This window comes from Bombina bombina, chromosome 2 (assembly GCF_027579735.1).
Source record: "Bombina bombina isolate aBomBom1 chromosome 2, aBomBom1.pri, whole genome shotgun sequence".
Lineage (NCBI taxonomy): Eukaryota > Metazoa > Chordata > Amphibia > Anura > Bombinatoridae > Bombina > Bombina bombina.
The window spans coordinates 981,027,674-981,053,334 of record NC_069500.1 but is presented as its reverse complement, the minus strand read 5'-3'; the positions used below and the strand labels follow the sequence as shown (position 1 = coordinate 981,053,334).

Below are 25,661 nucleotides of genomic sequence, written 5' to 3'. Positions count from 1 at the left end.
GTGGTAATAATGCATTTTCCGCTGTATCAATAAGGGATTAGTTATTATATAAGGAAACAGATTTACTAAGTTTAAAGCTGGAACTAGTTGCACAGGAAAGGATAAACTTTCAATAATCAGGAACTCAGAATAATTATTTGTAGACAAGCCAAGGGGCTGAAACAGAGATAAGTCTGAAACTAGGTGTATAAACAAAGAGAGAAAGATACATAAGAATTCAGTAGCCAGTTAATCAGTCTAGTAAATGTGTATCTTAGTAAAGGCGTTAAACAAGTAGCAAGATCCAAACATTAAAACAAGGAGCAGCATTGAGCCCTCCGTATATTCTTTAATTTCCATCAGCAGGCAAGTACAGCAAAATGACAGACAGCAACATTACTACATGACTTGGGGGGGGGGGTCTAACTATTATCATAGGCAGCACCCCATGATATGATGCCAGCCTTGGAATCATCTGAAATCACGTGATTTCATCAGCGATTGTGTGATTTTATTTTTTAAGTATACAGTACATCGGAACTAGGCGTTAATCAGTTTGAATGATCCATTCTAAAATGTGTGCATTATATTTTTTAACTAACTATAGCAAGTTATATAATACATCAAACATGAATGACAATGACAATTTAACAGAGTTCTAAGTATCAAATTCTTCTTTTAATCAAAGTAATGTAACATTCAGTTTTGCAAAGCATCTTTTTTTTTTTTTTAAACAGACACATTTCATGAGATTGTTTATATTTAGGCATCATAATGAATGTAATGAGATGACTGATAAAAAATAATTATGAGATAAAAATATTCTCAGGTTATGTAGCATAGCAACCACATTCATAAAAACAAACCAATTACATTGATAAAATTAGAAATGCTTGTTTTCCCACTATGTTTTGACTATTCTTTAAAGCAAATAATGGGCTAGATTACGAGCTAACTGCTAGAGGGAAGCAGAACATTATACTTTTTATTGTTAATATATACTGTATTGCTATATTATATATATATATATATATATATATATATATATATATATATATATATATATATATACCTGTATATCTATCCCTATATATATATAGGTATAGATATCTGTTTTAAATTAACGGTATCAGATATATATTGAAATATATATTTAATAATAAAAATTACATTATTTTGTATGTGAAGATCACATCGGGGTTGGCAACTTACGACTAACGTAGTGAGGTTAGTGCACTTGAAGAAATACTATCTTAAATGCGCGTTATTGAAATATTAACTATAAACTATAGAAAAATATTAATAAAAAATATTTAAAATTATAATACATACTGTAAAATGCTCTAAATAATCCATAGTAAAAAATAATATTATATATATATATATAAAATGCCCATACTATTTGTTATGCAGCTGCTTTACTTGAATGGCTGAATATAAATTGCTTCCCTAGAAAAACACACTGTAACAATGAAGGGAATCTTATAGGAAATACAGACAGTAATTTTAGCGGAGGGCACATTATATAAACATGGCAAATAGAAGAATGGAAAGCTAAGCAGTTAATCAGAAGTGTCAAGGCACATGGGGAAGTGAAGCTAGATCAGTTAGCTCAGGATGTGTTTTGTCTTAAATATTTATCAGTGATATTGCTAGCAGGCTTCAAGGGAAGAGGTGTCTTTTTGCTGACGATGAAAAAATTCTGTAATAAAGATGACATTCCTTGAGGAATAAATCTAATGAGCAGTGATATTAGAAGAAAACCAAAGGAATGTCAGTGGGATCTGAAATACTATGCTGAAAAGTACATGTACAGTATATGATTTGGGGGTACAAAAATGCTGAGGTTTGCAGATTTATGTTTTCTTTTTTTTCTCTCTATGTTTTTATGTTGCAAAACACTAAGATGCATTATTATATAGAAACCTGTATTAAAAGCAGAAACACGTAAAACATTTATGACATTGTTAGATTTGAATATTGTTGTATAATTACAAAAATCCTATCTCTTAAACAAACTTTAATCAGAAACTAAACATCTGTGCCTGGATTCTAGGTGGTGAGGTAGCAAGGACCACCTTTCTTCCTTTTGATTGCACCTACAACCTCTGCAAGCAGTGCACTGTATGAGGGTAAAATGAAGCAGGAAACTTCAGCAGGCCCAGAAGAATGATATTAAGGTAAAATCTATAGGGTCAGTGTTTTGATATAGGTGTTTTGCTCACAAAGGGTCCAAAAATCTGGTGTGGTATGTAACTGACAAACAGAATGCAGGTCTATAGGTCTCATGTGGGCATGTAGCTGTTAGAAAGAATGTAGTTCAAAGATTCCTATCTGATGCAGGGCAGTAGGCCCACTGGTCTGATCTGATGTCTTATGAAGATGTGCAGGCCAAGGTTACTGATTTGAGATCTAATGTGGGAATATAGCTGAAAGGGGAGCTAGATGGACAGACATCTGTTGTGAGTATGTGGCTGAAATGGTCTTCAAGGCTTTATGGTCTGACAGTTTTATCTTTTTTATCTTTATTATTAATTGCTCATCATCAGTGTAGAACTATGATGAAATGGCATTGACTTATTTCATAGATGCAACACACAATACTTTTCACTTAACTAATTTACTTTTAGCACGTAGTTTATTAAAAACATATTGGCAGCATTGAAGTTAAAATTATTATTGTGTTTAATATTTTTAGTATGCCTTAGGTTCAACTTATCCTTTAAACAGAGCATCTTAACTAGAGGTAAAGATACTTTAGGCATACTAACCATATGTTTTGATCCTAATTTCCATTGTTGGCATGGGGCAAATACAATCATTGAGTAGTCATTTCAAGAATATTTTTTTATCTTTACTATTTCAGCTCTTGAAAATACATTTAAACCTCTTTACATCTGATTAATCATGCCTGTTTTAATTGTTCAAAAATTAACTTAGTTCAGATGTCAATATAAGGCCCAGAGCACCTCAAAATATGCATAAGGTGGTTGCATGACATATCTGTTTGATATATACTAGGTAGTTAGGGGTTTGTTTTCTTGTAAATTTTACACTTAAGGAAATGCCTTGTCTATAGCTTTCTTTGGAAATTTACCTGAAGAGTGCTGATTACACTTAAATACTCAGGTTAGATATTCTAAGACATAAAAGCTTAGTAGGCAAGCAGAAAAAAAGAATGTTTTCACCAAAAAAGTGAATATATTAAAGGGACGGTACAGACAAAATTGCATTTAAATTATATTGATAGAGCATGCAATTATAAACAACTTCCCTATTGACTTACTTATCTAATTTGCAACATTCTCGTTGTATCTTTTTTGTATATCATATTTAATAATAATAACTAGTATTTATATAGTGCCTTTTTCCCAGTGGGACTTAAAGCGCTTGCTCTTGGAATTAACCAAATCGGCAGCAGAATAGTAATAGTTGTTATTATTACCCAATTTAATGGTACTCATTTTATCGACCTCGCAAGGACGAAGGGCTGAGTTGGCCCTGCCGGGATTTGAACCTGTGACTTTGGATCTTTTTAAACAGGCTTTTTTTGTAGTCAGGGCTTTTACCAACTGAGCTACCTCACCAGCCTATATTTAGGTAGGCTCAGCAGCAGCAGCAATGCACTACTGAGAGCTAGCTGCTGATTGGTAGCTGTGCTTATATGTACCTTGTCATTGGCTCACCCATTGTACTTAGCTAGCTCCCAGTAGGCTGCTCCTTCAACAAAAGATACCAATGGAATGATGAAAATTGGATAGTGAAAGTAAATTGGAAGTTGTTTAAAATAGTATGCTTTATCTCAGTCTCTTTATGGCCTGATAATTGAAACATCCACAAAGTGTCAATATGTTCAAAAGGGATCCATTGTGGGTAGATTGGCGGTGAAATATTCAAAAGGTCTCAAATCTCAGAGGGTGGCAATGCTGGCGATATTTTCAAAGCAGCATCACCACCTACATTGAAGAGGTCATGTACATTATCCCTTTTACACATGTTGTACAAATAAATTGCCTAATTTCTGCCTTTGGTTCACACACCAATAAATGAAAGGCAGCCTACATGAATTAAAAGAATAAAAAAATAATGTATTCATTAAAAGCTTTAATATATTAGTTTATTCCTTATTCTTTAAATGAAAAATACCAACCCAATGAAACTGCTACACAGCCCTACACTATTAACCCCATAAAGTGCATTAACTCCCAACTCAAACTAAGCCCACTACACTATTAACGACCTAAAGCACTATAACCCCAATATAACCTAACCCCACTGCACTATTAACCCCTAAAGCAACATAAGCCACAACAGTAAACAAAACAAACATCTCACAACAAACAGCAATAAATCACAACATAATTAACAAACATTAAAATCCTTATCCCACAACAATAAAACATAACAAAGTGAATAAACATTAAAACCAAAAACCCCTCAAAAAAGCACAACAAAATAAACATACATTAAAACTAAAACCCCACGCCAATAAACCACAACAAAATTAATAAGCATTAAAACCAAATCCCCACAACAATAAACTACAAACAAACAAACATTAAAATCAAAACCCCACTACTATAAACCACAACAAAATGAACAAACATTAAAGGGACATTATACACTAGATTTTTCTTTGCATAAATGTTTTGTAGATAATCAATTTATATATCCCATCTTTATATAGTCCATCTGGGAGTGTTTTGTAAAAATGTATAGTTTTGCTTATTTTTTAATAACATTCTGCTAATTTTCAGACTCCTAACCATGCCCCAAAGTTTTAGACGTATACTGATGTCTACAGATTCTTGCAGCTCCTTGTATGTATAATCTGTCTTTTCATATGCAGGGAAGGGAGAATTATCTGCTGTTCCTGTTTTCCAAGCCCCTGGTGTCCCAGCCTAACCTCATCTACATTGCTCAACTGGGAACTTCTAAGTAAGATTTTAAAAGGTTTTATAGTGGATTTTTAGATCAGAATCTACAGGGAGTGCAGAATTATTAGGCAAGTTGCATTTTTGAGGATTAATTTTATTATTGAACAACAACCATGTTCTCAATGAACCCAAAAACTCATTAATATCAAAGCTGAATAGTTTTGGAAGTAGTTTTTAGTTTGTTTTTAGTTATAGCTATTTTAGGGGGATATCTGTGTGTGCAGGTGACTATTACTGTGCATAATTATTAGGCAACTTAACAAAAAACAAATATATACCCATTTCAATTATTTATTTTTACCAGTGAAACCAATATAACATCTCAACATTCACAAATATACATTTCTGACATTCAAAAACAAAACAAAAACAAATCAGTGACCAATATAGCCACCTTTCTTTGCAAGGACACTCAAAAGCCTGCCATCCATGGATTCTGTCAGTGTTTTGATCTGTTCACCATCAACATTGCATGCAGCAGCAACCACAGCCTCCCAGACACTGTTCAGAGAGGTGTACTGTTTTCCGTCCTTGTAAATCTCATATTTGATGATGGACCACAGGTTCTCAATGGGGTTCAGATCAGGTGAACAAGGAGGCCATGTCATTAGATTTTCTTCTTTTATACCCTTTCTTGCCAGCCACGCTGTGGAGTACTTGGACGCGTGTGATGGAGCATTGTCCTGCATGAAAATCATGTTTTTCTTGAAGGATGCAGACTTCTTCCTGTACCACTGCTTGAAGAAGGTGTCTTCCAGAAACTGGCAGTAGGACTGGGAGTTGAGCTTGACTCCATCCTCAACCCGAAAAGGCCCCACAAGCTCATCTTTGATGATACCAGCCCAAACCAGTACTCCACCTCCACCTTGCTGGCGTCTGAGTCGGACTGGAGCTCTCTGCCCTTTACCAATCCAGCCACGGGCCCATCCATCTGGCCCATCAAGACTCACTCTCATTTCATCAGTCCATAAAACCTTAGAAAAATCAGTCTTGAGATATTTCTTGGCCCAGTCTTGACGTTTCAGCTTGTGTGTCTTGTTCAATGGTGGTCATCTTTCAGCCTTTCTTACCATGGCCATGTCTCTGAGTATTGCACACCTTGTGCTTTTGGGCACTCCAGTGATGTTGCAGCTCTGAAATATGGCCAAACTGGTGGCAAGTGGCATCTTGGGAGCTGCACGCTTGACTTTTCTCAGTTCATGGGCAGTTATTTTGCGCCTTGGTTTTTCCACACGCTTCTTGCGACCCTGTTGACTATTTTGAATGAAACGCTTGATTGTTCGATGATCACGCTTCAGAAGCTTTGCAATTTTAAGAGTGCTGCATCCCTCTGCAAGATATCTCACTATTTTTGACTTTTCTGAGCCTGTCAAGTCCTTCTTTTGACCCATTTTGCCAAAGGAAAGGAAGTTGCCTAATAATTATGCACACCTGATATAGGGTGTTGATGTCATTAGACCACACCCCTTCTCATTACAGAGATGCACATCACCTAATATGCTTAATTGGTAGTAGGCTTTCGAGCCTATACAGCTTGGAGTAAGACAACATGCATAAAGAGGATGATGTGGTCAAAATACTCATTTGCCTAATAATTCTGCACTCCCTGTATGAATATCATATTCTTCTTTATAGTAGTGTCTATTACATGCAGTTACTGTATATGAAGTTTGGTTTATACTATTCCTTTAAAAACAAAACCCCACAAAAATAAACTACAAACAAAATTAACAAACATTAAAACCAAAACCCCACAAAAATAAACTACAAATAAACAAACATTAACACTAAAGCCAACAAGAAATCTTCTCTTCTTTCTTCATCAAAAGTAATCCACTGGGACAAAAATAGCCATTATAAAAGCCATTAAAAAAATCCAAGGGGTCTTTCTTCATCAGATGTAATCGACAAAGTGGCGGTGTCTCCTGTTGTCCTCTGTGGTAGCTGTTTTCCTTAAAGGCAGCTGTAGTCCTGGTCCTCGGTCACAACTGTGTTCCTCAGCAGCAGCGGCTGTGGTCCTCGGCGGAGGATGTGGTCATCGACGGCAGCTGTGGTCCTCAGCAGTGGTGGCTCCTGTTCTTCTCACATCTTCATGCTGTCATGAAGCACATTCATTTTTTGTTGTCAGTTCCCCCTTTTAAAGGGGTGTCTTGGCAGCTCTATTGGCTGATTTTTTTTTTTAATTTTCAAATCAGCCAGTAGAAGGATTAAATCAGCCAATAGTACTTTATTCCAATAGTTCTTTCTCAATCTGGGCATAACCTGGCCTTAATATTGCTCTGTGGCAGTCATTGCTCTCGATGCATATGCTATAGGGAAATTGTCTTGAAGTAAGCAAGCTCCAAGGCCTGATTTAGATGCATCTGCCTGAATCACCACTGCTTTTGCTGGGTCAAAAAATCTTAATACTGGAGCCTCAATCAGTGCCTGCTTTAAAGACTGTACTGTTTTAGTATGCTCTGGACCCCACTGCCAAACAATATCCTTGCAAAATAACTTCCTCAAAGGAGCAGTAATCTCTACCTCCCCTGGTATATATTGTGCCAGATACTGGACCATACCCAAAAATCTTTGCAGCCCTTTTTGTCCTCTGGGTCAGACATTTTGCTAATTGCTTGGATTTTCTCTACATCCGGTTGAACTCCTGCAGGGGTGATGACATGTCCCATATACCGGACTTCTGATACTTTGAATTGGATTTTATCTGGATTGAACTTAATGTTCTGTTCTAATGCCCTTTTCATCACCTGTCTCAGGATCTGATCATGTTCTTCATCTGATGATGCAAGCAATAATCATATCATCAGCTATGATATGCACACCTGGGATGTCCCCAAAAATCTCCATATTTTTCTGCTGAAATACTTCACTGGCTGACTTTATCCCAAATGGCATCCTGCAAAATCTAAAGCGCCCCCATGGGGAGTTGAAAGTGCATAGTTCTGAGGACTCTTTGTCTAATTTAACTTGCCAGTAACCATCCTTTTCATCAAGGATGGTGAATATGGTTTTCCCGGCCAGTTGACTCTGTACATCCTCTGCAGTAGGGATATTGAAGTGATAACGCTTTATAGCCTTGTTAAGATCACGGGGGTCCAAACATACCCTCAGAGTACCATTTCTCTTTTCTGTTACAACAAGGCTATTCACCCAATCAGTGGGAGTGTGTACTTTAGCAATGATCTGATCCTTTTCTAACTGCAGTAGAGTCTCTTTAAGCTTGCCCAGTATTGCAAATGGGATTTTCCTGCAACCATATATGACTGGAGCAACACTTGGGTCCAAATAGATGTGGTAAGTTCCTTTAAATTGCCCAATTCCTTGAAATGCATCAGGGTAACGTTTTACCAGATCATCTTTTGTATAAAGTTTTCGTGTAGATATTGTGTGAACTTTGCAAAGTAAATCCAGTTCCTGGCATGCTGCTTTTCCTAATAATGGAAGTGAGGAGCATTGCGTAACAAAGAATTCCAGCTCTGCTGTATGTGTGGGGGTGGCTGCAGTGAGATGCACCATACCTTCTGGACGGATTTTGGAACCCCCATAAGCAATTAACATAGTGTTAGTATTTCTGATGCAGAACTGTGCAGGGATAGTAGGTAGCACATTTGCCTCAGCACCAGTATCCAGTTTAAAGTTAATGGGTGCACCATTGATTTGCACTTCAGAGAACCATGCAGAATGTTTTAGTTCTTGTTTTACATCTTTCAATATTGCTCCTATAAATAAAGTCTCAACTGTTTTTACTCTGTTACACTCCTGGCCCTGTGATTTACAGCATTTTGAAAAATGATTCCTTTTGTGACAAGTGTAACAAACACACCCAAATGCAGGGCATCTTTGAGGTGGATGTACCCTGTCACACCTAGGGCACACATTCCTTTTTTACTCAGTCCTTGCACTAGAGTGAGGTTTGATCTTGCTGCCTCTAGTAGACTCTGCTTGGCTAGTGAGTGTGGGTTTGTACTGTAAAGCATGAATAGTCTGGTATGAACTTGCTGGTGTGTTTGCAGCCATAACCTGAACCTGGGATTTGGTAGCTTCAGCAGCCTGACATATTTCCACTGCCTTTTGTAGTGTAAGGTCAGCCTCTCTGAGCAAACGTTCTTTAAGTCTGTTATCTGTAACACTGAATACTAATTTGTCTCTTAACATATCATCAAGTATTGCACCAAACTCACAATCTCTGGCTTTTAGTCTGAGTTCTGTCATATACCTTTCAATGCCCTGCCCCTCATAATATCAATGTGACCAAAACTGATGTCACTCAAACACAACATATTTCTTTGGAGTATAATGCTCCCTGAACAAAGTCAGCACTGAGTCTAAGGTTCTTTAAGCAGGCAGGGCTGGTTCCAATGTGTTGTAAATATCTTGGCCTTCCCCACCCAAAACATGCAGGGCTATGGCAATCTGAGTTTTCTGCTCTTTTTTATAACGTTCAACTGCCTCAGCATAAATTAAAAATATTTGCTCCCATCTTCTCCAGTTTTCACTTACATTTCCTGTGAATTGCAGAGGGTCTGGTGCTCTGAACATCTCCATGCTGATGCTAGAGAAACTGTAAATAAAGTCTTTGTTACAATCTCTTTACTCAGACAAGTAACTTTTTCAGCACTTCTGACACCATGTCATGCTTCTTGTGTGGGTATTTAGCAGTAGGAATAAGCACTACTTGATAGTAGGTACACAGAGCAGGTCTTTATTCAGCTCAGAGGTAAGCAACAACACTAACTGAACTAACTGAAAAAAATAACATAAAGAAGATGGCTGCTGATCATAGAGTTCCCTCCCAGCTCCAGAGTGTCTTTTCTTAAAGTAACAGTATACCACAGGCATGAGAACGAGGCTCTCATTGCAGCCTATGGAAGCAAACTCGTATTGCACCTAACATATATAAGTGGAGCGCAGAGGCAATATTTTGCGCTCCACTTATAATGTGGCCCATATTGGGCTAGATTACAAATGGTGAGGTAACAGTTGTGCACAAGTGATAAGGGGTTTATGCACATGTCAGAAGTGGCGTGCATATTACAAATTTAAAGTAAATGCGTTCGCTGAAGAGCAATTGAATTTAACACTTGTCAGGATAGTACAACTTAAGAGCTCTGGTTAATATTTCAAAAATACATTTAAATGTACTGTTACACTTATAATAACACTGTCTAATAAAAATTATTTAAAAAAAATATTGCATGAAAAAGTTATAAGGGCTCAAAGATATGAGGTCTTAGGTGTTAGAAAAAACAGGAATGCAAAAGGCTTTAACATATATATATATTTTTATATATATATATATATATATATATATATATATATATCTTTATATTTGTGTGCAAATGTATTAATGTATTTATATGTGTATACATGTATTTACAGGCATATATACACATATAAACAAATAAATAAATATGTATACATGTATAGGCATACATATAAGTGTATTGAAGCCCTTTGTAGTCAAGTATTTTTAAATAGATTTTCCTATATATATATATCTGTATATATCTATACCTATATATATATAATCATATAGATATATAGGTATAGATATGTATTTTACCAAAAAATCAGATATGTAAATGTATAGAAATATTTATTTATGAATAAACAGAACATTTTCTTCTATGTGAAGAACATTGAAATATGAATATATATTCATTTCATGTCAGGTTAGTGCACTTGGTTAAACGCAATCGGGTTTGCAAGGGTGTTAGGGATTTTTTATTCACGTATCGCTCTCCATTGATAATTAACGACGGCTGCTTCTTAACTTTATTTTCAGGTGAGCCAGAAATGACGGTCCTTTGAAGCAGCTTCCGCTGCTTCATAAATAGAGCCCAATGTCTCTATTTAAAAAAAAAATCATAAAAATGATAACGATTTATATTTTATATTTTTTTATTTTGGGGGGGGCTTTTTTATTTTGATAGGGCTCTTAGATTAGTTGTAATTAGTTTAAAGATCTGTAATTTGTTTTTTATTTTCTGTAATTTAGTGTTTGTTTGTTTTTTGTAATTTAGCTAATTTAATTTAATTTATTTAATTGTATTTAATGTAGGGAATTTATTTAATTATAGTGTAAGGTTAGGTGTTAGTTTAACTTAGGTTAGGTTTTATTTTACAGGTCAATTTGTATTTATTTTAGCTAGGTAGATATTAAATAGTTAATAACTATTTAGTAACTATTCTACCTAGTTAAAATAAATACAAACGATGCATATGAGGGGGCGGAGCCAACAGCGCATACAAATGGCCGCACATTTTCAGAGCTCTAGCTCTACCTGTTTTAAAATTATACTGAGGCACAACTGAACCATGAAGTAAGCCTTTCTTTAACCAACATCTGAAGATTACTAATCTTTGCAACTGAGACACTAATCTCACTCTAAGACCAGAGATCTGCATTATATAGCGGCAGAAGCGGCAGCCATTTTATCATCCTCGTGGTCTTATGATCGTCATGGAAAACGCCTGCCAGATATTGCTTGAACTAAGCAAACGCCTAACTTCTTACCAGCTTCAATTTACTGCAGTCTTGAATGAAACTCTTGGCCCTATAGAGGAATGCAGGACCGCAACAGAGGGTTATCTAAGCCCAGCAGATAGGATCACTGTTAGCGAGGCCGATTCGGGGCCCCAACGTCCACTGCTCAACTCTGCTATAGCATTTGCTAAGGAGAAGAGACTCCATGCAGTTGAGGGAATCCCTGATGAGGTCATGGTAACAAGCACTGCTGCTGAGAGCCTCGCTATTGATATAAACCGGTGTCGGCAAAGAGACTATAATGCTTATCACATGGCTCTGGGGAGAAAACTAACTGTACCGGAACGAACACCTCTCAGGAAGAAAAACCTCCAGACATGTGGACATACCCGCACAGGCCTCTGTTGTGTTTCTGCATATCTTAACCCCAGCACACTTGCGCTGAAAACCGGGGTGGGTTAGATCCCAATATGCTATTGGAGAGTGGCTCTCTAGCGATCTGAGCACTTAAAGCTATGCAGACTTTTTATCATACCTCTGGTAAGTTAACTTGCCTTAAACATGTAATTGATGGCCAACCAACAGCAAACAGGATTTCATGATGATTACTGATGTTATATTGTCCCCCTGCAAGTGTCTGTTAGTCTCCTGATATAAGCAGCATTACTCTTCATAACGTTCTGAAGAGGTGCAAATGGGTTGTTATATTATTTATCCATATCATATCTCTCACACACAGTTTCTAAATGTGGTATCTCTGGATATGTATGCACACACACAGGTTGAGCCGCATGCTGCAGATTCACTCCATACTACTTCACATTTCTTACATTTATACTGTAACCAGCTTGTAATGTTTAAACTGACGTCCTAGGAGTGATATAATAGAACTACTGGCCTCTAGATCTTCATGTACACATTCATACAGATTCCCTGTCTGTGAAAGCGACTGTTGCTGCCCTCTTGGTAAAGATTTAGTTTGGTATACTCCCGGAGACTAGGGTTGTGTAGATTGAATTGCATGATTCAATTGCTAGATGTGTTGATGTTTTGCATGATTGGAGGTGTGCTGCCGACGGCCGAGGCAGTATATCTCTATTTATGTTTATTAATAGCGTTACTAATACCCTGGGATATTTTTCCCTTTAATAGCTATACACAGTTCCCGGTGCACAGCAGAACCTCAGTGTGTCTTGTATCACTCTATCTAATAGCAATGGGGTCTTCCCTAATCATAGTATTTTATTGCCTAGACCAATGAGACAAACTGGTACGCAGTTACCTTGGGTTCCCATATACTACCTAGTGAGAAGCGGGGATGATACCAGCATGCTGGTTTTTATACAATCTGCCTGCTTGAATTGACCCATGGTAGGTAAAATGAGAAATCGCATGTTTGGTGTAGCAGGGGTTCGCTCTAATCTGTTAATGTATTCCTAATTTCCTGACAAGGCTGTATGCGTTTGATCAGAGGCTTTTTCTTTTTGCAAACTACCACCTCCCCCTCCCCCCCCCCCCATAATAAACCTCCTCTAACAGGAGGATTAAATACGCGGTTTATCTAATCCATGCCGCACCTTAATTATTCTCTTTATAAGTAAATCTTGCATTTCAACATAGCACCGACCTTATTTCCCATTCTAAGTTTTGCAAGATTGTACAGTATCTTTTTCTTGTTAGTATTATAAGTAGAATTTGTTCAGAAACACTCATTTGTTAATTCTATATATTCCTACTTGAAATATGATTGTTACACCATATATATGAGTTTCAAGTTATACAAACTCAAAGCTAAAGAAAAAAGTTGAAAACATGAGGCTCATCTTTGGAATATTCAAACCTTTCTGTATGGCTACAGACTTGATTGTAAATATATAGTGAAGCATTTGTTATGTCCTTACACTACATTTATGTGTTACCATAGGTAAAGAGGAAATCCTTGTATGTATACTTTAGATGTACATTGTAACCTGTTGCGCTATGTTTCAAAACATACTGATGATAATTGTCTGTATGCTTACATGAAAACCTCAATAAAATAAAACTTAAAAAAAAAAAATATATATATATATATATATATATATATATATAAAATCATATACATATATATTTAACATTTGCTACCAAAAAATAAATAAATAAATAAATACAAACTTACCTGTAAAATAAAAATAAACACTAAGCTATCTACAATATAACTATTAGTTATATTGTAGCTAGCTTAGGGTTTATTTTACAGGTAAGTATTTAGTTTTACATAGGAATAATTTAGTTAATGATAGTAATTTTATTTAGATTTATTTAAATTATATTTAAGTTAGGGGGTGTTAGGGTTGGGGTTAGACTTAGGTTTAGGGCTTAATAAATTTAGAATAGTGGCGGCAACGTTGGGGGCGGCAGATTAGGGGTTAATAAATGTAGGTAGGTTGCGGCGACATTGGGGGAGGGAGATTAGGGGTTAATAAATATAATGTAGGTGTTGGCGATGTCGGGGGCAGCAGATTAGGAGTTAATAAGTGTAAGATTAGGGGTGTTTAGACTCAGGGTTCATGTTAGGGTGTTAGATGTAAACATAAAATGTGTTTCCCCATAGGAATCAATGGGGCTGCATTACTGAGTTTTACGCTGCTTTTTGGCAGGTGTTAGAATTTTTCTCAGCCGGCTCTCCCCATTGATGTCTATGGGGAAATCGTGCATGAGCACATATGACCAGCTCACCACTGCCTTAAGCAGCGCTCGTATTGGAGTGCAGTATGGAGAACAATTTTGCTCTACGCTCACTTCTTGCCTTTTAACGCCGGGTTTGTACTGCAGGTACGTGAGCGGTGAGAAAAAACTGCACGTTAGCACCGCACAGCTCAGAACACAAGACTCGTAATCTAGCGGTACGTTAATACACTCAATGGACCTTTTTGAGCTATCACTACATACTTCTAAGTACTGCTCAGTTTCAGGTGCAGCAAATAATATTTGAGAATTCTTAATAACACCCTTGCTTAGGCATGCATGGTCCTCATGGTTAAATCTGTTTGTCAGAGAGCCTGAGGAGTATTTAAAGGAAAGTCAAAATTAAACTTGCATGATTCAGACAGAGCATGTTATTTTAAGACACTTTTAAATTAACTTCTATTTTCAAATGTGCTTCGTACTCCTTGTTGAAAAGAATATGCAGATTCCCTACACTACTGGGAGCTAGTTGCTGATAGGTGTCTACAAACTTTTCACCCTTTTGATTGGGTAACTTGGGGCTAGATTACAAGTGGAGCGATAATTTATCACTCGCCAGCAAACTGACAAATTCACCCTTTTGCGGGCGGGCGATAAATAACCAGCCATGACAAGTGGTTACATTTTTAAAAGTGCCCCAACCGCACCAACTGTGCCTTTTGACAAATAAACAAATGAAGCATTTTTTTTTAAAAAAAAATAAAAAAATTACTACTCTAGGCAGTTTTCGGGGGCTAAAGTTGGCAGCTATGGGGTTGTTAGAAAAAAAATTTCACTGAAAAGTGCCTTTACATTGCGGTCTATGGGAACTGTGTGTTCCCAGTAAATATATATGCATATGCTTATATACATATGTATTTATGTGTTAATATGTGTATATACACATATTAATACATAAATATATAGGTCAATAATCAATACAAATATATTTAAAATTGCTGCCCATCGCTGCGTGACTTACCCCCTTCAGTGTGCTAGGTTCTCATGCTGTGGAGCCTCATCCCATTGGTTCTCATCCCTTTGGAGCCTATGGAAGTGCACTCTCATGAGCGCAATGCTTCCATGCAATGTGAACATGAAGTTGCGTTCGCATTGCACCTTATTTGTAATACCAGCTCACATTTGCGTGTTCTGGTAGTACAAAGTGGAGTTCAAATATCGCTTTCTCAGAAGCAATATTTTGCGTTCCACTTATAATCTGGCCCTAGATGTATTCAGCTAGCTGTCAGGCATGCAATGTTGTTCCTTCAGCAAAGAATAACAAGAGACTAAAGCAAATTTGATAAGATAAGTAAATTGGAACGCTTTTTAAAATTGTATGTTGTATCCGAATCATGAAAGAACATTTTGAGGGTTCCTGTCCCTTTAAATAATTTGAGATGCATTTGTTTTGGATCATCTTCTGTCCCAGATTTTCCCCTTATATCTCTCCACCACAAATAAATGTAATAGCTCACATGGATCTCATAGCTTTTATACTAACCAAGATACTTCTCCATATCTACTTTACAGTTGAACCAGATCCCAAAATAAACAATGCAACTGCTTTCCTTACACTTGATTCAACTCCTCTACACAACCTGCGTACTCTAATTCTCCACCTAAACCTTATAATTAAAATGTTAATTGTTTCTCCACCACAGTTTCCTCCCAACATCTAAAAAAAATCTCCTGCTCATGCATTCCCGACCCCTACTGGTAACTCCTCCCTCTAAGGGACCCTCATAATAACAAGACCTCTGACTATTTAAGCAAACAGAAGCTTTAGCAAAAGATGGTTCCAGTTGTGTAGTAAGAGGTTGGAATTCATTCCTATATATAAAAATGGAGGGACCCAATCATGATTAGCTAATCAGATTAACCAATCAAGATAACATATGCATGGCTTCAGTCTCAAAATTAAGTCCATCCACTCTCCTGGCTATAACTCTATTTATGCCAACTATATATTCAAATGTCTACCTGACCAGATGTACCCTCCCTATTTATCCCAGCTTTATACGGCATCTCAGACTTGACTGTGTGTAGGGCATCTATATATGCCACATCAAATCTGACCAGCTAAAATAAACTCACCTTACTGTGGCTTGTCCTTCTCCTGGCAGTAGCTTAAATGTAATCACACAACATACAACAACAAACAGTAATCTACACATTTGGTTAGGGAATGAGAATGTGGAGGGAAAAGAGTAGAGAACCATGGGCTATGTTTTCAAGGATATGACAGTCAAACTTTAAATCTTTTAAAGAGAGGGAGTGTTTGTGATAGATACAGTGGGGAGGAGTTGGCAAATAATAATAATAATATAAATAAAGATTCTTATTTAACAATTACTGTATATTTATCACTTGAAAAACAGACATAATTGGATTTGTATTTCAATTCAAATGTTTTATTTGTTTGCAGAAGATTTGGTGTGAATGAGTAAAACAATAACAATGATTAAATGTTTGTAAGGATTCACTTAAGTGATTTAACCTAGGTTAGCATAGTGTATGCCCTTTTACTTTGGAAACAACAACCCAATAAAGGGATAATATGCCTAATGTAAAAGATATATCATACTATATTGAGCCTTATTCTGAAGGAAATCCTAGAATCCTAAAAATTTTATGTCAAGAATTTGGGGGAATTCCACAGTGTATTTGTGGCGAGGCTGATTCGCCTAAGTTATCAAGCCCTAGATACCGGCAAAAGTTAAATTTTGTGACGTAAGCTTCGATCCGCCGGACTCAGTCCAACACAGATCGATTCTTACGTCATTCCAGATGTTCCCCACGCAAGTGCGGCACAATCTGACTACTTTTGCTAGTTATCAAAAAACTAGCAGGTACGCTCGGCACTTTTTCCGGCCCAGCATACCTGGTTTTCAAATCCCATAGGAATCAATTGGAGTCTGACCATAGCAAAAGTTCATGTTCGCTGCTGCCAGACATCCCATTGATTCCTATGGGAGCTGTCTACAGCTAACACCCTAACATGTACCCCGAGTCTAAACACCCCTAATCTGCCCCCCCCTACACCGGCGCAACTAAATAAAGTTATTACCCCCTAAACTGCCGCTCCCGGATCCCACCGCCACTATAATAAATATGTTAACCCCTAAACCGCCGCTCCCGGACCTTGCCGCAACTATAATATATGTATTACCCCTAAACCGCCACTCCCGGACCCCGCCGCAACCTATATTAAACTTATTAACCCCTAATCTGCCCCCCCTACACCGTCGCCACCTATAATAAATTTATTAACCCCTATCCTGCCCCCCCTACACCGCCGCCACTGTAATAAAACGATTAACCCCTAATCCTAAGTCTAACACTAACCCTAACACCCCCCTAGCTTAAATATTAATTAAATACATCTAAATAATATTTCTCTTATTAAATAAATTAATCCTATTTAAAACTAAATACTTACCTTTAAAATAAACCCTAATATAGCTACAATATAAATAATAATTATATTGTAGCTATCTTAGGATTTATTTTTATTTTACATGCAACTTTCAATTTATTTTAACTAGGTACAATAGCTATTAAATAGTTATTAACTATTTAATAGCTACCTAGTTAAAATATTAACCTGTAAAATAAAAACTAGCCTAAGTTACAATTACACCTAACACTACACTATACTTAAATAAATTAATCCTATTTAAAACTAAATACTTACCTGTAAAATAAATCATAACCTAAGTTACAATTAAACCTAACACTACACTATCATTAAATTAATTAAATAAATTAGCTACAAATAACTACAATTAAATTAAATTAAATAAACTAACTAAAGTACAAAAAATAAAAAAAGCTAAGTTACAAAAAATAAAAAAAATAAGTTACAAACATTTAAAAAATATTACAACAATTTAAAGCTGCTTACACCTAATCTAAGCCCCCTAATAAAATAACAAAGCCCCCCAAAATAAAAAAATGCCCAACCCTATTCTGAAGATCATCCTAACTTGAGTTATCTTCAGCCAGCCGACCCACCGATGGAACCGAAGAGGAGATTCGGAGCGGCAGAAGTCATCATCCAGGCAGCGCTGAAGAAGTCTTCCATCCGATAGAAGTCTTCATCCAGGCGGCGTCTTCAATCTTCATCCATCCGGAGCAGAGCGGAGCCATCTTCAGACAAGCCGACGCGGAGCCATCCTCTTCTTCCCGACGACTAACAACGAATGGATTTTTCCTACCTTAATTCCGATTGGCTGATAGAATCCTATCAGCCAATCAGAATTGAAGGGATGCCATCTTGGATGACGTCCCTTAAAGAAATATCCATTCGTCGTTAGTCGTCGGGAAGAAGAGGATGGCTCCGCGTCGGCTCGCCTGAAGATGGCTCCGCTCCGGATGGATGAAGATTGAAGACGCCGCCTGGATGAAGACTTCTATCGGATGGAAGACTTCTTCAGCGCCGCCTGGATGATGACTTCTGCCGCTCCGGATCTCCTCTTCAGTTCCATCGGTGGGTCGGCTGGCTGAAGACGACTCAAGGTAGGATGATCTTCAGGGGGGTAGTGTTAGGTTTATTTAAGGGGGGTTTGGGTTAGATTAGGGGTATGTGGGTGGGTTTTAATGTTGGGGGGGTTGTATTTTTTTTTTTCAGGCAAAAGAGCAGAATTCTTTGGGGCATGCCCCGCAAAAGGCCCTTTTAAGGGCTGGTAAGGTAAAAGAACTGGTAACTTTTTAATTTAGAATAGGGTAGGGCATTTTTTATTTTGGGGGGATTTGTTATTTTATTAGGGGGCTTAGATTAGGTGTAAGTAGCTTAAAATTGTTGTAATATTTTTTAAATGTTTGTAACTTATTTTTTTTATTTTTTGTAACTTAGCTTTTTTTATTTTTTGTACTTTAGTTAGTTTATTTAATTTAATTTAATTGTAGTTATTTGTAGCTAATTTATTTAATTAATTTAATGATAGTGTAGTGTTAGGTTTAATTGTAACTTAGGTTAGGATTTATTTTACAGGTAAGTATTTAGTTTTAAATAGGATTAATTTATTTAAGTATAGTGTAGTGTTAGGTGTAATTGTAACTTAGGCTAGTTTTTATTTTACAGGTTAATTTCTCTTTATTTTAACTAGGTAGCTATTAAATAGTTAATAACTATTTAATAGCTATTGTACCTAGTTAAAATAAATTGAAAGTTGCCTGTAAAATAAAAATAAATCCTAAGATAGCTACAATATAATTATTATTTATATTGTAGCTATATTAGGGTTTATTTTAAAGGTAAGTATTTAGTTTTAAATAGGATTAATTTATTTAATAAGAGAAATATTATTTAGATGTATTTAATTAATATTTAAGTTAGGGGGGTGTTAGGGTTAGTGTTAGACTTAGGTTTAGGGGTTAATAATTTTTTTACAGTGGCGGCGGTGTTGGGGGGGCAGGATAGGGATTTATAAATGTATTATAGGTGGCGACGGTATAGGGGGGGCAGGATAGGGGTTAATAGGTATAATGTAGGTGGCGACGGGGTCCGGGATCGGCGGTTTAGGGGTTAATACATATATTATAGTTGCGGTGTGGACCGGGATCGGCGGTTTAGGGGTTAACATATTTAGTATAGCTTGCGGCGGCGTCCGGGAGCAGCGGTTTAGGGGTTAACATATTTATTATAGTGGCGGTGGGCTCCGGGAGCGGTGGTTTAGGGGTTAATACATTTATAAGAGTTGCGGAGGGGTCTAGGAGCGGCGGTTTAGGGGTTAATAACTTTATTGAGTTGCGGGGGGCTCCGGGGGCGCCGGTATAGAGGGTAGAACAGTGTAGTTAGTGTGGGTGCTTAGTGACAGGCTAGCAATAAAGCTGTCAAAAAGCTGAAGAGCAGCGAGATCGGATGAGTGATAACTCTCACAGTCCGCTGCTCATCACCCCGTACTTGGTGCGCGGCTTTTTGACAGCTTTTTTGATAACTTAGGCGAAATTTTGAAGGTAGGCGATGGTAGGCGAGCTTAGGCGGGTGTATTGGACCGGCGAAGGCAGGTAAAGTAGACACATTGATAACTTCCCCCCATTAGCTCTTGGGCTTTAAACAATACTATTACTCAGACCTTAAACATGCATCCTATTTTTCTTGCAGGTTCACACTATTTAATAGGAAAGGCATAATAATAATAATAACAACCATAATAATAATAATAAAAAGTGGTGTGTATTTTAAATATTAATCTTGCATTTATTTATAAATTATAGTTTTCAACATTACACCCCGCATGTACATTTTTATACTATATATTTGTATCTTCTTTAAAAAAATGATTTACACCAAATGCTTAAAGCAGTAATCCTCAAGGGCAAATTTTTACTTTGTTGTACGTTTGAATAGTCAGTGGTTACAGAAAAGAAAACACAACTCGAAACTCTTTTTTTAATTGGACACATTTCTCTATAAAATGCTCAGCTACAATTAATTTGCTTCAGACACCAATATGCCACTGAGTAATTTGAACTGTGTGATATAAATAGGAACAGATGCAAGTACACATTATATGTTACTAATTACTGCACGGCTTGATGAGCTGATTCTGATATTCAACCTTAATTTGTAGCAAATTATGAATTCTGAATCTAATAATATATTGATCTCTGTAATTAATGAATAAAACGATTAATACTGCTATTTTTTTTTTGTGTTTTTTTTTAATAGAAGTGTAACATGATATTTTTTTCTTTCCAATTAAAGTCAATAATACAGGTAATACAAACTACATTTTAAAGGGGCATAAAACCCAAAATGTTTATTTCATGATTCAGATAGAGAACACAACTTAAAAAAAGTTTAGTTCGGACTTCCGGTGGGCGGGCTAAGAGAGAGCAGATCCAAGTTAGAGCTCCGTTAAACTTCTAAGATACATGGTATATTACTGGAAAATACTGTGCCCAAGCGACTTGGTCCTTGGCAAAGACTGTGCCTGGACATAATAAAACGCTGGAAAAGTAACATCATTCCCATACCGAAGACCCGCTAGCCTCACAGTACTGGAGTATAAGGTCAAGGAAGCCGCTGAGGTGTGGAGCAGCGTCGCTATCCATAACAGCTGGAGTGGTGGGCTAAAGCAGTCAAGTGCACAGAGAGGGACCCCCGGGAACGTCTTGCTACAGGCAAGAGGGTACATCCCCAGCCCCTTGTAACTTGACTCGCTGCCGGAAAAGAAAGTCGGCACCTAGACGCCATCTTTGGGAAGACATGCAGGAGAACCCGACAGAGGGGAGCTGGTGAGTTGGGTTGAACCAAATGCAGAGCAATTTAGAGGCTAACCCTTGATCAGCACCCAGTCTGGGACCCCGAAGGCTCCTGAGCAATACCCGGCTTGGCAAGACCAGAAAGTGTGGCGGAGAGGAACAAGAAAGAGGCGCGAAACATCGGGCGCCATCTTCCGCACATTCAGGCACACAATCTTGCTTTGGCAGTAAGATGCACTAAACAGCTGCACACAGACAACCGGTGATTGCGGTGGCGGCAGTGCACTGAAGTCATTGTCAGACCGCTGATGTAGGTAAGTCTGAAAGCCCTACACAACACCGCTCTAACATAAGTTCACTGTAGAGAGCCCCTGGATATACGCCCCAGCCAGCCTCACAATCTTGGCCTCACTAAAGACCTGTAGAGGCACACTGAAACGTATGGTGGGGGCAAGTATATAAGACTGTCTGAGGAGACTGAATGGGAGTGGGGTACTTAAGACACAGCTCACTGGCAGCGGACGTGTATTCATCTCTATCCTACCCTATGCCGCAATAGAGGGAATCAGTGGGGAGGCGGCCTGCAACACGTTAAAAGTCTGCTTGTTGTGTGGTAGTTTGCCTGCTTGTATTACTGGATCATCCTGCTGTCACTGCTCACAGAGGAGAAATTTTTTTGAGTGACCGGTAGTAAGATTTTGCTGACACCCGATAAAGCCTCAATTTAATTCATGAGCCCTTCACTGCAGAGAGATGTATGTGGCTAGAGACTTTCAACTGTTTAATTAATTAAAGGGACATAATACTCAAATGCTAAATCACTTGAAACTGATGCAGTATAACTGTAAAAAGCTGACAGGAAAATATCACCTGAGCATCTCTATGTAAAAATGGAAGATATTTTACCTCACAATTTCCTCTGCTCAGCAGAGTAAGTTCTGTGTAAAAAGTTATACTCAGTTGCTCCCAGCTGCAGGTAAAAAAAAAAAAAAAATGAAGAAATGAACAGCAGCCAATCAGCATCAGCAGTGCTGAGGTCATGAACTCTTTTACTGTGATCTCATGAGATTTTACTTAACTCTCCTGATATTTCATAGTAAGCTTCCTTTACCTGATTGGTGAAATAATATGAGAGTTCACGAGGCTCATCCTTTCAGCTGTCCCAGGACAGACACACTAAAATGCTGCTTAGAAATCCTTTACAATGGGAGGTGGCTACTGAGGAACTTTTGAGGTAAAATATCTTTCTTTTTTACATAGAGATGGTCAGGTGATATTTTCTAGTCAGCTTTTTACAGCTATGCTGCAGCACTTTAAAGTGTTTAAACATTTGGGTATTATGGCCCTTTAAGCCTATAACACAGGAACCTGCGGGGGTTACAGGTGACTGTGCAAGTACTTTTGCGGGCTCTCCCACGAAGATTTTATTGACATTGGGGCATAACTTAGAGCATAGAACCCTCAGAATAACACTTGGGACTGACTCTGAACGAGGCATAATAAGGGTTTGTGAAGCCAGACTGTATGGGAACTTGATAAATCTGCATCTTGTTGTTTAGGGTTGCTGAGTCTCATAACTACACATCAGATAATTCCTATAGTGTGCCTCATTTAATAATTGTCAGATGCAATCCAGGCTATATGTATGTAACTCCCTTGCTTCCAGGATATTGGTTTAAATTCTGTACATGTTATCAGTCGTTACATGCTGGCTCCTGCTTTTCTTCACAGTAATGTTATAGGATTCAATGCAAGTTTTTGGTGACCTGTTGCATGTCAGAACCTAACTACCAAGTCAAGCAGCTACTTACACCTCTGTTTAGAGGTGAACTGTACAGGCAGCTAGAAAAAATATCTATTACTATTTCAGGGTGCTATGGAATAGCTTTATGCAGCAAACTTCTTTTGTGCTGACTCAATGTCAAATAAAAATAGGATGCTGTAAATTGTGACCTAACCAATCTTCTGTTTTTACAGGCTGGGCAACAATTATTTATCTGCTAATAAGTTGTGACCTTCTCTAGGCTACAGTACCTCACTAATGTGTTAATCCATATCTTTATGCTGACAGCTCACATGATATAATGCAAGGTATATCTCTGTAAAGGATTACAAGGGAGGGTTCTTCTCTGTATTATTGTCTCAGATTCTAAGACCGGTACTGCTAGCCTAGGAAGACTATACTGAGCTATAAGAATTGTGTTTTTTTTGTTTTTGTTTGTTTTTTTGTTGTTTTTTTGTTTTCTTTCTTTTTTACTTTTCTGTTTCAATTTTCACAGTAGATCCCAGAGACTCAATGGTGTATGGAGAAATTTCTAATACCAACTAAAATGGTGAGTAGGAATAAAAACTCAGACCGTAGAGCTAGAATGGGATCTGATGTTGGTACTCAGGCCTCCTCCTCTTTTGACTCTCTGCAAGTAGGTCATGCCTTAGATCCACACCCTATAGTCAAACAAATATCCACCCTCTTTTTGCCTAAGATAGAAAACCTACAGAAAGGGGTTGATACGCTTGCGGAGGAAGTAAAACAGTTTTTGACAAGAGTCTCTGAGGTGGAAGGAAGGGTATCCGACCTGGAGGACACGCAAAGTGCCAACACTAATAGAATAATAGCATTAGAGAAGCACAAACAAAAAATTGATGATCTAGAAAATAGATCACGGCGGAATAATCTACGTCTATTAGGTCTACCCAAAACTATTAGAGCAAATGAAATTTTGAAATTTGTTGAAGCTACTCTCCCCACCCTGATAGGGATGTCGGCAGATATCCTGACACACAGTGTAGAGAGGGCACATAGGGTAGGCCCTGAAAAGCCGGCCATGGATCACAATGCACAAGCAAGGCCTGTGATGATAACATTTCTTCATTTTCAGACTAAAATGGCAGTTCTTAGAGCGTACAGAAAAATGGGGGAAGTATCCTTTGAAAATTCGAGGATCTTGCTATTTCAAGATTACTCTGTAGACTTAATGAAGCAACGCCGGGAATTCTCATCTATTTGCTCTAGACTACATAGAGAGGGCAGACAGGCTTACTTGCTGTACCCTGCAAGATTAAAAATAGCCACTTCCAGAGGCCCTAAATTTTTTGAGTCCCCACAGTCAGCGCAGGAGTTCCTAGATGCAGAGGATGGCTCTAGGAGCCCCTGATATGCTAGGGGAGGAGAGGGTTAAAGAAGTGCTTTAGGATAGGACCAAGAAGGGATTCTTATTGCTTAAATTGTAATATGGCTTACTTAACCAGAATGGGGTTGAGTTTTTGCCCTGGAAAGAAATTCTGTTGCACCTATGTCCAGAACATGGGTTGGTTAACTCTGTTATTGTTTATTGTTCAGCATTATATTCTGCAAGTTGGTTGAATGTGTGACTCATATGCTCCATAGGGTTGGTGATCAATGTATGTCAATCTCATCATGCCGCAACAGGGCTGTACGAGGAGCAAGATTCTCGATGATTAATAACTTGTCACTATGTATAATCCTAGGTTTCTATGAAACACAGGCAATACTAGGAGATTGGGTTAGACATATTCAGGTTCTGCAACTCTGGTTTTTAATGCAATATCAACTGTTTATTTTATATGCTATGTTTCAACAGCCTGTCTTGGGATATAAGCTGCATTGATCAGATTAGGTGGATAACTTGTTTATTGCTGTTCCCTTTCAGTTCGCAAAATCCTGAATGGCGAGGGGAACCAGAAGTCTATTAGGAGGTATGTGGCAGCGTGAAGGTTTTTTTTTTTTTTTTCTCCTCTCTTCCACACAAGGTATCTTATTTAGCGCTATAATTTAATATATACACCTGGAATGTGGGGTGTATCCACTCCCCAGTCAAGAGAAAAACCATACTTACTCAATTGCGAAAAAGAGGAGCTGACATAGCGTTCTTGCAGGAGACACACCTGACAGACACCTGACAGGTGGGAAGAGTGGAATTTGCCTCATACAAAAGTGCCAGTAGAGGATTAGCAATTCTATTTGGGAAAAAATTAGATTTCACAGACACTATAGTGACTAAAGACCCAGACGGACGGTACGTTATTGTACAGACTACAATAGCCAACAAAAAATATACTTTATGTAACATTTATGCCCCCAATAAGAGAGACAGGACATTTTGGGTGCACTTGATTGAAATTCTGACCCCTTTTTTGGGCTCTGCTCTCATCATTGGAGGTGATTTTAATCTGGCCCCCAACCCGAGGTGTGACAGGCTTAGGGATACCTCCAGGGCCACACCTGGAGTGCAGGTCAAATTGGAGGGTAAATTTGAATCTTAGATATTTCAGGCTTTGACTTCATCCTTGGATGTAGTGGACATTTGGCGCAAATTGAA

General features: G+C 37.7%; 1 long non-coding RNA gene across 1 annotated transcript in view; it reads left to right on the top strand.

The window, feature by feature from the left end:
• Positions 1-23,638, top strand: part of LOC128648136 (uncharacterized) — a 237,258-nt gene extending 213,620 nt beyond the window's left edge. The window contains exons 2-4 of the long non-coding RNA XR_008400518.1: positions 2,036-2,159; positions 4,829-4,917; positions 23,601-23,638. This is a non-coding gene — a long non-coding RNA (uncharacterized LOC128648136). The remainder of the gene's footprint in view (positions 1-2,035; positions 2,160-4,828; positions 4,918-23,600) is intronic.
• The last annotated feature ends 2,023 nt before the right edge of the window (positions 23,639-25,661 follow it).